Raw genomic sequence first — 13,141 nt, forward strand, 5'->3', positions numbered from 1 at the left:
GGTGCTTGGACGTGGGTAGGGTGCGGAGTCAAAGGGTGACTCAGAAGGGAGTCGTTTCTGCACCTATTCTGAGAAAAAAAGCCCTGGTTCTAAAGGACCCTGTAAAAAACTTCTCAATACTGTGAAATCTTCACACCACACCACTTGCTCAAGTGTCATCAGCTCCAAGTAGGGCACAGATTACAGTACATCCGGAAAGTATTCACAGCGCTTCACTTTTTTCACATTTTGTTATGTTACGGCCTTATTCTAAAATTGATTAAATTCATTATTTTCCTCAAAATTCTACAAACAATACCCCATAATGACAATGCGAAAGAAGTTTGTTTGAAATCTTTGCAAATTCTTTAAAAATAAAAAACAAAAAAAATCCTATGTATATAAGTATCACAGCCTTTGCTCAATACTTTGTTTAAGCACCTTTGGCACCAATTACAGCCTCAGGTCTTTTTGAATATGAAGCTACAAGCTTGGCACACCTAATTTTGAGAAGTTTCTCCCATTCTTCTTTGCAGGACCTCTGAAGCTCCATCAGGTTGGATGGGGAGCGTCAGTGCACAGCCATTTTCAGATCTCTCCAGAGATGTTCAATCGGGTTCAAGTCTGGGCTCTGGTTGGGCCACTCAAGGACATTCTCAAAGTTGTCCCATAGCCACTCCTTTGTTATCTTGGCTATGTGCTTAGGGTCGTTGTTCTGTTGGAAGAAGAACCTTTGCCCAAGTCTGAGGTCCAGAATGCTCTGGAGCAGGTTTTCATCAAGGCTGTCTCTGTACATTTCCGCATTCATCTTTCCTTCGATCCTGACTGGTCTCCCAGTCCCCGCCGCTTAAAAACGTCCCCACATTGTGATGCTGCCACCACCATGCTTCACTGTAGGGATGGTATTGGTCAGGTAATTTTTTTGGGACTTTTAATTTTCTGGAACTTTTTATATCATTTATTATTAATATTTTTAGATCATATCATCTATGGTCTAGGTCACTTAGCGCAGCTTTTTCCCATAATAGGTAATGAGTGGTGCCTGGTTTCCTCTAGACCTGATGCCTTCCATTCAGGCCAAAGAGTTCAATTTTTGTTTCATCAAACCAGAGAATTTTGTTTTTCGTGGTCTGAACTCCAGACAGGCTATCATGTGCCTTTTACTGAGAAGTGGCTTCCGTCTAGCCATCCTACTATACAGGCCTGATTGGTGGAGTGCTGCAGAGATGGTTGTTCTTCTGGAAGGTTCTCTTCTCTCTGCAGAGAAACGCTGGAGCTTTGTCCATCTCTCTGACTAAAGCCCTTCTCCCCCGATCGCTCAGTTTGGCCGGGCGGCCCCCTCTAGGAAGAGTCCTCGTGCTTCCAAACTTCTTCAATTTAGGGATGGAGGCCACTGTGCACGTCGGGACCTTCAATGCTGCAGAAATGTTTCTGTACCCTTCCTCAGATCTGTGCCTCCATACAATCCTGTCTTGGAGGTCTAAAGACATTTCCTTGGACTTTATGGCTTGGTTTGTGCTCTGACATGCACTGTTAACTGTAGGACCTGATATAGACGGGTGTGTGCCTTTCAAAATCATGTCCAATCAACTACATTTACCACAGGTGGACTCCAATCAAGTTTTAGAAACATCTCAAGGATTATCAGTGGAAACTGGATGCACCTGAGCTCAATTTGGAATGTCATGGCAAAGGCTGTGAATATTTATGTACATGGGATTTTTTTCCTTTTTTATTTTTAATAAATTTGCAAAGATTTCAAACAAACTTCTTTCACGCAATCGCTGCTCCATCACACCACCGTCAGTCCCAGGTGGTCACTTCCAATAGAATGTGTTACGTCACTTCTGGTTGCTGTAAACCCACATCAACAATAAAACTACTGGCTAATACGCTCACATTCATCAGTGCATTTCACCATGCACCCGGGTTTAACAGGTTTATAATGTCATGGGCTGGCTCCACTGTGACTGGTGCGAGCATTGTCCACTTTCCCGATCTTCACAGGTATCTCACCACTTCGGGGGGTCCCCAGCACAATGACATCACTTCCTGTAGCTCCGCCTCGACGTACGTTTCGTCGTAATGACGTCTTCATGAGGTGTATTATTGCTGTTAGAAATGAGCTGTTTTAAAGTGGCTTTACAATCTCCTCTGATTTTATGATAACCCTGGTGATAGTGAGAGGAAGAAGTAGTGCAGCCCTGGTATGGTTAACCTTGGGGAGCATAAATGGCCACCAATGTAAGGGGACCCTTCTATAATGACCACCAATGCAGGGGGGCTTTTCTATATTGAATACCAATGTAAGGGGACACTTCTATATTGACCACCAATGTAAGGAGACTCTTCTACGCTAACCACCAATGTAAGGGGACACTTCTATGCTGACCAACAATGTAAGGGAACACTTCTGCACTGACTACCAATGTAAGGGAACACTTCTGCACTGACCACCAAGGTAAGGGGACACTTCTATGCTGACCACCAATGTAAGAGAACACTTCTGCACTGACCACTAAGGTAAGGGGACACTTCTATACTGCCCACCAATGTAAGGGGACACTTCTGTACTGATCATGATCACCAATGTAAGGGGGCACTTTTGCACTGACCACCAAGGTAAGGGGATGCTTATACACTGACAATCATGTAGAGTGATCCTTGTAAAATGTAAAAGGTAACTTCTACAATGGCCACCAATGTAAGGGGACACTTATTTACTGACCACCAATGTAAGGGGACACTTCTTTACTGACCACTAATGTAAAGGAACACTTCTTTACTGACCACCATTGTAAGGGGACACTTCTTTACTGACCACCAATGTAGAGGGTTACTTCTATACTCACCACCAATGTAAGAGAACATTTCTACACCAACCACCAATGTAAGAAAACACTTCTATACTGACCACCAATGTAGAGGGTTACTTCTATACTTACCACCAATGTAAGAGAACACTTCTATACTTACCACCAATGTAAGAGAACACTTCTATACTGACCACCAATGTAAGGGAACACTTTAAAACTGACCACCAATGTAAGAGAACACTTCTTTACTGACCACCAATATAAGGGAACACTTCTATACTGACCACCAATGTAAGAGAACACTTCTATACTGACCACCAATGTAAGAGAACACTTCTTTACTGACCACCAATGTAAAGGGTAACTTCTACAATGACCACCAATGTGACACTTTTTTACTGACCACCAATGTAAGGGGACACTTCTTTACTGACCACTAATGTTAGGGGTACACTTCTATACTGACCACCATTGTAAGGGGACACTTCTTTACTGACCACCAATGTAGAGGGTTACTTCAATACTCACCACCAATGTAAGAGAACAGTTCTACACCGACCACCAATGTAAGAGATCACTTCTATACTGACCACCAATGTAGAGGGTTACTTCTATACTGACCACCAATGTAAGAGAACACTTCTATACTGACCACCAATGTAAGAGATCACTTCTATACTGACCACCAATGTAAGGGAACACTTTAAAACTGACCACCAATGTAAGAGGACACTTCTTTACTGACCACCAATATAAGGGAACACTTCTATACTGACCACTAATGTGAGAGAACACTTCTATACTGACCACCAATGTAAGAGAACACTTCTTTACTGACCACCAATGTAAGAGAACACTTGAACACTTCTATACTGCCCACCAATGTAAGAGAACACTTCTTTACTGACCACCAATGTAAGAGAACACTTCTATACTGACCACCAATGTAAGGGGACACTTATTTACTGACCACCAATGTAAGGGGACACTTCTTTACTGACCACTAATGTAAGGGAACACTTCTATACTGACCACCATTGTAAGGGGAAACTTCTTTATTGACCACCAATGTAGAGGGTTACTTCTATAATCACCACCAATGTAAGAGAACACTTCTATACTGACCACCAATCTAAGAGAACACTTTGATACTGACCACAAATGTAAGAAGACACTTCTTTACAGACCACCAATATAAGGGAACACTTCTATACTGAACGCCAATGTAAGGGAACACTTTGATACTGACCACCAATGTAAGGGAACACTTCTATACTGACCACCAATGTAAGAGAACACTTCTATACTGACCACCAATGTAAGGGAACACTTTGATACTGACCACCAATGTAAGGGAATACTTCTATACTGACCACAAATGTAAGAGAACACTTCTATACTGACCACCAATGTAAGGGAACACTTTGATACTGACCACCAATGTAAGGGAACACTTCTATACTGACCACCAATGTAAGAGAACACTTCTATACTGATCACCAATGTAAGAGAACACTTCTATACTGACCACCAATGTAAGGGAACACTTTGATACTGACCACCAATGTAAGATGACACTTCTTTACTGACCACCAATGTAAGAGAACACTTCTATACTGACCACCAATGTAGGGGAACACTTCTATACTGACCACCAATGTAAGGGAACACTTCTATACTGACCGCCAATATAAGGGAACACTTCTATACTGACCGCCAATGTAAGGGAACACTTCTATACTGACCGCCAATATAAGGGAACACTTCTATACTGACCACCAATGTAAGAGAACACTTCTATACTGACCGCCAATATAAGGGAACACTTCTATACTGACCACCAATGTAAGAGAACACTTCTATACTGACCACCAACGTAAGAGAACACTTCTATACTGATCACCAATGTAAGAGAACACTTCTATACTGACCACCAATGTAAGGGAACACTTTGATACTGACCACCAATGTAAGAGAACACTTCTTTACTGACCACCAATGTAAGAGAACACTTCTATACTGACCACCAATGTAAGAGAACACTTCTATACTGACCACCAATGTAAGAGAACACTTCTATACTGACCACCAATGTAAGAGAACACTTCTATACTGACCACCAATGTAAGGGAACACTTCTATACTGACCACCAATGTAAGGGAACACTTTGATACTGACCACCAATGTAAGATGACACTTCTTTACTGACCACCAATGTAAGAGAACACTTCTATACTGACCACCAATGTAGGGGAACACTTCTATACTGACCACCAATGTAAGGGAACACTTCTATACTGACCGCCAATATAAGGGAACACTTCTATACTGACCGCCAATGTAAGGGAACACTTCTATACTGACCGCCAATATAAGGGAACACTTCTATACTGACCACCAATGTAAGAGAACACTTCTATACTGACCGCCAATATAAGGGAACACTTCTATACTGACCACCAATGTAAGAGAACACTTCTATACTGACCACCAACGTAAGAGAACACTTCTATACTGATCACCAATGTAAGAGAACACTTCTATACTGACCACCAATGTAAGGGAACACTTTGATACTGACCACCAATGTAAGAGAACACTTCTTTACTGACCACCAATGTAAGAGAACACTTCTATACTGACCACCAATGTAAGAGAACACTTCTATACTGACCACCAATGTAAGAGAACACTTCTATACTGACCACCAATGTAAGAGAACACTTCTATACTGACCACCAATGTAAGGGAACACTTCTATACTGACCACCAATGTAAGAGAACACTTCTATACTGACCACTGATGTAAGTGAACACTTCTATACTGACCACCAATGTATGGGGAAATGGTAAATAGGTGGAGTGGTGCAAGTCATTCACATGCACACTCAGGCACTGCTGTTAACCCTTTCAGCACTGAGAGATCACTGCTCCAGGCAGCATCCAGTAGGATTCATGGAGGATGTTTGGATAAAGCAGCAGCCTGCAAGTAATGTGTTGCAATTACACATCATTGGGATGTAGTACAGCTTTGTAATATTTGGGGTATATGACCATTTGTCATTACCAAAAAGATATATGAGATTCAGCTTTTAATTTGGAACGCATACATCACTGCATTGATAGGTGTTGTTTTATGCCTGCAGTTCTCCCTATATAACCAGCTCATCATCACACATCTGCAATAACCTCAGCCCCCAGCAGGGGGAACCAGCACTCTCCCCTACCACGTGTCTGCCTTTGACCCTGTTGTCCTCCTTTCAGTCTGCTCTGTGGTTTTCAGCACTGCAGCAAGCTCAAACTCCGCCCATTCGCCTTGCGACTCCTTGAACACACGGAACGTGTCACCTGAGTGCGGGCGTGTTCTCTCTTCCACCTTCCCCCTGAGCCGCTCGCCTCCTACTTCCGGTGTGCAGGAAGGAAGGAAGGAAGGTGCGGGGGAAGCTTTGCTGCGGCTCTGTGTTCAGGTAACTTGTCCTATGTAGTCATAGATTTCTCTGTGTGTGCGGAAGAAGCTTTGAGACATTCTCACTCTGTGTCATATAGGAAGCTGTATATATTTAATGTACACACACACAGTCCTGTCATCACCTGCACACCAGTGTCACTTCTACACCCCTCTGCTGTATGTAACCATAGAGACCCCACTTATCACATACACCAGCCTGCCTCTGCTCTACTCTACACATTCATGCAGCTCCAGTCATCACATACACACCAATTCATTTCTACACCCCTTCCTATCCTACTGTATATATACATGGGGACCCCATTATCACTTACACATCAGAATCATTTCTACATCCCCTTCCCATCCTGCTGTATATATACATGGGGACCCCGTTATCACACATCACAATCATTTCTACCCCCCGCTGTGTGTGTATATATATATATATATATATATATATATATATATATATATATATATGCATGCACACCCACATAAGGACCCTGCTACCACACACCAGACCCATTTCTACACCCCCTTCCCACCCTACTGTGTATATATATATATATATATATATATATATATATATATATATATATATACATGGGGACCCCGTTATTACTTACACATTAGACTCATTTCTACATCCCATCCCATCCTACTGTATATATACATGGGGACACTGTTATTACTTACACATCAGAATCATTTGTACACCCCTTTCCCAATCCTACTGTGTAGATATATACATGGGGACCCCGTTATCACTTACACATTAGACCCATTTCTACACCCCATTCCATCCTGCTGTATATATACATGGGGACCCCGTTATCACTTACACATCATAAGACTCATTTCTACACCCCTTCCCATCCTACTGTATATATACATGGGGACCCCGTTATCACTTACACATCAGAATCATTTCTACACCCCCCCCCCCGCTGTGTGTGTGTGTGTGTGTGTGTATGTATATATATATATATACACACACACACACACACCCACCCCCATAAGGACCCTGCTACCACACACGTGACCCATTTCTACACCTCTTCCCATCCTACTGTATATATATATATATATATATATATATACATGGGGACCCCGTTATCACTTACACATCAGAATCATTTCTACACCCCCCCCCCCCCCCCCCGCTGTATGTGTGTGTGTGTGTGTGTGTGTGTGTGTGTGTATGTGTATATATATATATATATATATATATATATATATATATATACACACACACACACACACCCACCCCCATAAGGACCCTGCTACCACACATGTGACCCATTTCTACACCTCTTCCCATCCTACTGTGTATATATATATATACATGGGGACCCCGTTATCACTTACACATCAGAATCATTTCTACACCCCTCTCCCCCATTATATTTACACCCACATAGGGACCCTGCTATCACTTACACACCAGCCCCATTTCTACACCCCCTTGCCATCCTACTGTGTATATACATAGGGACCCCGTAATCGCTTACACATAACTCATTTCCACACCGCCTCCCCCCCTGCTATAAATGGGGACCCTGCTATCACACACCAGACTCATTTCATTTCTTCACCCCTCCCCCTGCTGTGTATATATATATCTATATCATACATACATGGGGACCCTATTATCACTTACACACCAGACTAATTTCTTCACCCTTCCCCCTGCTGTATATATACATGGAGACCCTGTTATCATTAACCCACCAGGCTCATTTCTATGTCCCCTCTCCCCCTGCTGTGTGTGTGTGTGTATGTGTATGTGTATGTATGTATGTATACAGTGGGGATCGAAAGTTTGGGCACCCCAGGTAAAAATTTGTCTTAATGTGCATAAAGAAGCCAAGGAAAGATGGAAAAATCTCCAAAAGGCATCAAATTACAGATTAGACTTTCTTATAATATGTCAACAAAAGCACACAGCTGATCACAGAATGGGGTAAAGTACCAATCGCAGCGGCCCTTTACCACATGATCAGCTGTTTACAATGACAGCTGATCACGATGTAAACACAAGTGGCTTATTGGCATTCCTCTCCTCACACTGACAGTGTGAGGAGAAGAGAGCCGATAACTGGCTTGTGTGAAAAGGCACTGATAATCAGAATCCTGATCATCAGTGTAGCCCCGACAGTGCCCACCAGTGCTGCCATTCAGCGCAGATCAGTGAAGGAGAAAAATTACCTGCTTGCAAAATGTTATAACAAACTGACAATTCTTTTTTTTTTTTTTTTTTTTTTCAAAATGTTCAGTCTTTTATTGTTTGTTTAGCAAAAAATAAAAAAACCCAGTGCTGATTAAATACCACCAAAAAAAAAGCTCTATTTGTGTGAAAAAATGACAACATATGGGTACAGGGTAGCATGACCGTGCAATTGCCATTCAAAGTGTGACAGTGCTAAACGCTGAAAATTGGCCTGGGCAGAAAGGGGGTAAAAGTGTCCAGTAGGCACGTGGTTCTAAAGCCTGGGAGCTTTTTACCTTAATGCATTCCCTGCATTTATTTAGGACACGCCACTAACTATTCTCCCCCCCCCCCCCCTTCATTGCGGACAATCAAATGCTGTAAGGAGGGTCCGGGGGTGGGGCCGCGCCACGCTATCTATGGAGCACGGCTCCATTGACGCACCCCAGCTCAGGAGCAGGCATGAATGTGTGCCCCCATAGCCAAGCAGCTTGCTTTGGGGGTAAGGAGAGGAGGAGTCAGGAGCCCAAGAAGGGGCCCCAGAATAGGAAGTTTGGTACTGATCTGTACAAAACCATTACACAGAGCAGGTAAGTATGACATGTTTGTTATTTTAATTAAAAAAAATCTAGACTTTACAATCACTTTAAAGTATAGTCAAAGCTCTTTTGGCTATATTTCTCCATTAGATCACAGGAGTGCAGTTCATTCTGCACTCCTGTGACCCATTTTCAGCTGCCAGTGGGTTGAAGCCTGCTGTCGGCTGACGTCACAGAGCCTGTCCAGGCTCTGAAAAGGTCTTGACCATATGGTCAGGATCCACCCAGAAACCTGGACCGGCAACTGGTTCAGCCTCTCAGCAATTTGCAGAGATCCTGAGCCACCCCTCCCGCCCCCTCCACAGCCCAGCGCTGGAGGAGGGAGGCGAGAGCCACTGAACGTCATGGCTCTCTGCTCAAAGCAGAGGGGGAGAACTGAGCAATCAGTGGTGTTTAATCTTCTCACTGCAAAGCCAGCGGGGGACAAATGCAGCATCAGATCGATGCAAGCCATACTTCTCTTTTTAAAGAAAATCTGTCTTTAAATTAAACCATAAAAATGTTCAAGTTGTGATGACCTAGATGTTTCTGCACATGCTTGTAGCACCCTCCCTAACCTCGCTGCCATGACAGATTGCAAGCGCTTCTGACAGGCAAGTTGGATATATGAAGCCCATGGCCCAGGTATTTGGATTGACTCATGAGTATGATGGGCAATGTCACTGGTACAATAAGAATGTAAGGGCTGATTCTCAGACCATTATAATAAGTGTCAAAGCTTGCCTGAGACCGCTGCAGGTATTTGAAAGCAGACATTCCTGTAGCAGAATTCCAGCCCAAAGCAATGAATAGCCTGTTAAAAGATGAATAAAATCAGCTTTTGCTGCATTATACACCCCCAAGTCATAAATTTCCTTGGTAGTCTTTTTTTTTTTTTTTTAACTATTAGAAGTCTGTCTGATGGCCAGCATCATTCAACCCACTTTTTCTGAGCTCGGGTCGTCTTGGACCTGTTGCCAGCCTGTGATTGGACAATAAGATAAGTAGCAGCACATCGAGGAGATGCTCTCTCTGTCACTCTCCTCTTATCAGCATTTTTCTTGCCAGCACATAAACTGATTGGCTGCTTCTTCCTTTCACATTCCTGCCCTGCTGTACAGGGACTGCAAAATGCTAATTCGATGTCACATTAAAGCATTATAATGGCAATTTTTAAAATGAAAATATTAAATATGTTGTACTCCCCTGCTCTGTGGTGATAAATAGAGTGACCCTGAACCTCCTCTTCTCGGATAAATCTTATTTATTAATGTCTCTTTAATAAGATACATCTGCATTTCTTTAAGCCCCCGTTCACACTGGGGCGACCTGTCAGGCGACCTGGCAGGTAGGTCGCCTCCCATACAGAAGCTATGAACCCGTTCTAATAGGAGCGACACAAGTCGCTCCGACTTAGAAAAAGGGTCCGGAGCTTCTTTGGGGCGACCCGGAGCGACCTGCATAGACTTCAATGTTATGAAGTCCGTGCCGGCCACTCCTAAGGTCGCGGTGCGAGCAGCGCGCCGCGACCTCTGTGGTCGCCTGGGGAAGTCGGATCGCCCCAGTGTGAACGGGGGCTTAAGCTGAACTCCAGGCAGAAAAAAAAACGTGTGTGTGTGTATATATATATATATATATATATATATATATATATATATATATATATATATATAATTACATTTTATTTATTTTTTTCGAGCTGACACATCTCGTCTGTTTGTGAAATACCTTCGCTTTGTGAAATACCTTCGCTGCAGAACCCACAGTTCCTGGCTCAATACAGCAGTTGGCTCTCATGGCCAAAGGCTAAGAATTGATGGTTTAACTCTCCTGAGAAGGGAAGCTCAGATTGAGGTGCCTATTGATTAAATCTGCTGCAATGTAAGGTCTCTTCTGGAGAAATTTTGTGACCAGTGCCCTAATTTTTGTCATTGAACAGGACTGTAGAGAAGTCTGTTTTATATGATAGTCAAACAGAATACATTTATTTTCCAACAGAAGCTATTATGTTAATACTATTAATATATTATGTGTGCATGTACAGTAAGTATGTATGCCAAGAGGGAACGGGGTGAATGCTCACTTTTGGAAGATTGCACTGCTGTAAAGTTGTCCTGTTTGTCGTGAATCCTTTTGCCCTGTAAAACAATTTAACAGTTGGATAACCTGAAAAACAGGAGCTCATTTAGTTAGGATCATGCTGGTGTGTGAACTACTCTTAGGCTTCTTTCACACGGTCCGCTGCGTGCTGCAGTCCGTTCTCTGCTCAGCGGGGATCGATCTCCACTGAGCCGGCGGATGACAGCTCCGTCTCTGCACTGTGTGCGGAGCGGGAGGTGTCAGAGCCCCGCTGCTCTCTATGGGGAATCGGATGAGAGTGGACCGCCTGTCCGCTCTCATCCGATCCCATCTGATCCGATCCCCTGGACGGGTGGAAAAATAGGGTTTCCATCTGTCCGGATTTCACTGACAGGATCCGATGCGGATGGCAGCAGGTGTCAGTGGAGATGTCACTGCTGATATCCGCTGCCCCATAGGGGTGAATGGAGCATCCAATCAGATCCGCCTAAAAAAACTGACAGGCGGATCTGATCGGATTGTTTGTGTGAAAGGAGCCTTATAGTTGCCCTGGGATGAATGCCTGACACTCAAACTGGAGAGTGCAACTCTGCATACAAAACAGCCAGCTTCCAGGTTTCCAAGTTAGAAGCTGATTGGCTACCATTCACAGCTTCCCCAGATTCTGAGTGCACCAGTTTTAATAAATCTACCATTTTTGTGTAGGTTCACACTGGGGCCGGTTTGAAATCGTGCAACTTCAGCTAAATTCGCACAATTTTAAACCGGCATTTTCAGTCCGACTTCAGGGGCAATGTCAGACATCTGTGCGGATTCATGCACAGATGTCTTTTGAAATCACACCCTGAAGTCGCCAAAAGTAGTACAGAAACTACTTTTGGGAATCGGTGCCGCATAGTCGGCATTGAACGGATTTGATCCCAGGAAGTGCTGAGTACTCTGACTCGCACTCCAGAACAGTTCAGAAGCGTCTTCTAGGGAGCGTTGAGGTACTAACCATCCCCCAAGATCTCACCGGAATGGGGACATCAGCTGTAGTGCAGAACCCCAAGATATGACGCCTAAAATGTACAAATGTTGTTTTTACTGAAGCATTTTGACTAGGGATAGACCGATATGTTTTTTTCAGGGACGATACCGATATTTTGGTCACAACGTATCGGTATCTGCTGATATTTTGTACATTTAAAGTTTTAAAAAATAAAGACAATTTTTGACACAAATCTGGTACTGAACATGTTCATTTTTGTTTAATGCTTAATGGCTGGCTGTCTGGCACCCTGTGGTGGGTGGCTGGCTGGCTGTCTGGCACCCTGTGGTGGGTGGCTGACTGGCTGTCTGGCACCCTGTGGTGGGTGGCTGACTGGCGGTCTGGCACCCTGTGTGGTGGCTGACTGGCGGTCTGGCACCCTGTGGTGGGTGGCTGACTGGCGGTCTGGCACCCTGTGGTGGGTGGGTGGCTGGGCCGCTGGCATCCTGTGGTGTGTGGCTGACTGGCTGTCTGGCACCCTGTGGTGGATGGCTGTCTGGCACCCTGTGGTGGGTGGCTGACTGGCTGTCTGGCACCCTGTGGTGGGTGGCTGACTGGCTGTCTGGCACCCTGTGGTGGGTGGCTGACTGGCTGTCTGGCACCCTGTGGTGGGTGGCTGACTAGCTGTCTGGCACCCTGTGGTGGGTGGCTGACTAGCTGTCTGGCACCCTGTGGTGGGTACACTGGTACAGTGCCTGTGGCTGGCTGGTACAGGGCTGCTGTGGGTGTGTGTATGGCTGTGATGCACTCCTGCGAAACCTGTCCAGACTACAGACGAGGCTGTCAAAGGCGAGGGAGGCGGCCTAAGAAAACAGAATGACGTCACAAAAATATCAGCAATATCGGCCAGTTACCGATATATCGGGGAAAGTGCATATCGATATATCGGCCTTGACATCTAAATTTACAAGCAGACCTTATCCTGCTATGCTAGTCCTTGTTCAGAAACTTCTTGAAATAGGGTAACATTGTTCCCCTATGCTATTTCCCTGTCACAT

The 13,141-nt window shown here is 44.2% G+C and overlaps 1 protein-coding gene across 1 annotated transcript in view; it reads left to right on the forward strand.

Moving 5' to 3' along the window:
• The first annotated feature begins 6,111 nt into the window (after window positions 1–6,111).
• The window catches only part of SDF4 (stromal cell derived factor 4), a 133,365-nt gene continuing 126,335 nt past the window's right edge, over window positions 6,112–13,141 (forward strand). Inside the window, exon 1 of the mRNA XM_082274059.1 lies at window positions 6,112–6,263. The gene's annotated coding sequence lies outside the window, so the exon portion shown is untranslated. The remainder of the gene's footprint in view (window positions 6,264–13,141) is intronic.

Source organism: Pelophylax lessonae (assembly GCF_965119305.1).
Source record: "Pelophylax lessonae genome assembly, chromosome: 12".
NCBI classification, from domain to species: Eukaryota; Metazoa; Chordata; class Amphibia; order Anura; family Ranidae; genus Pelophylax; species Pelophylax lessonae.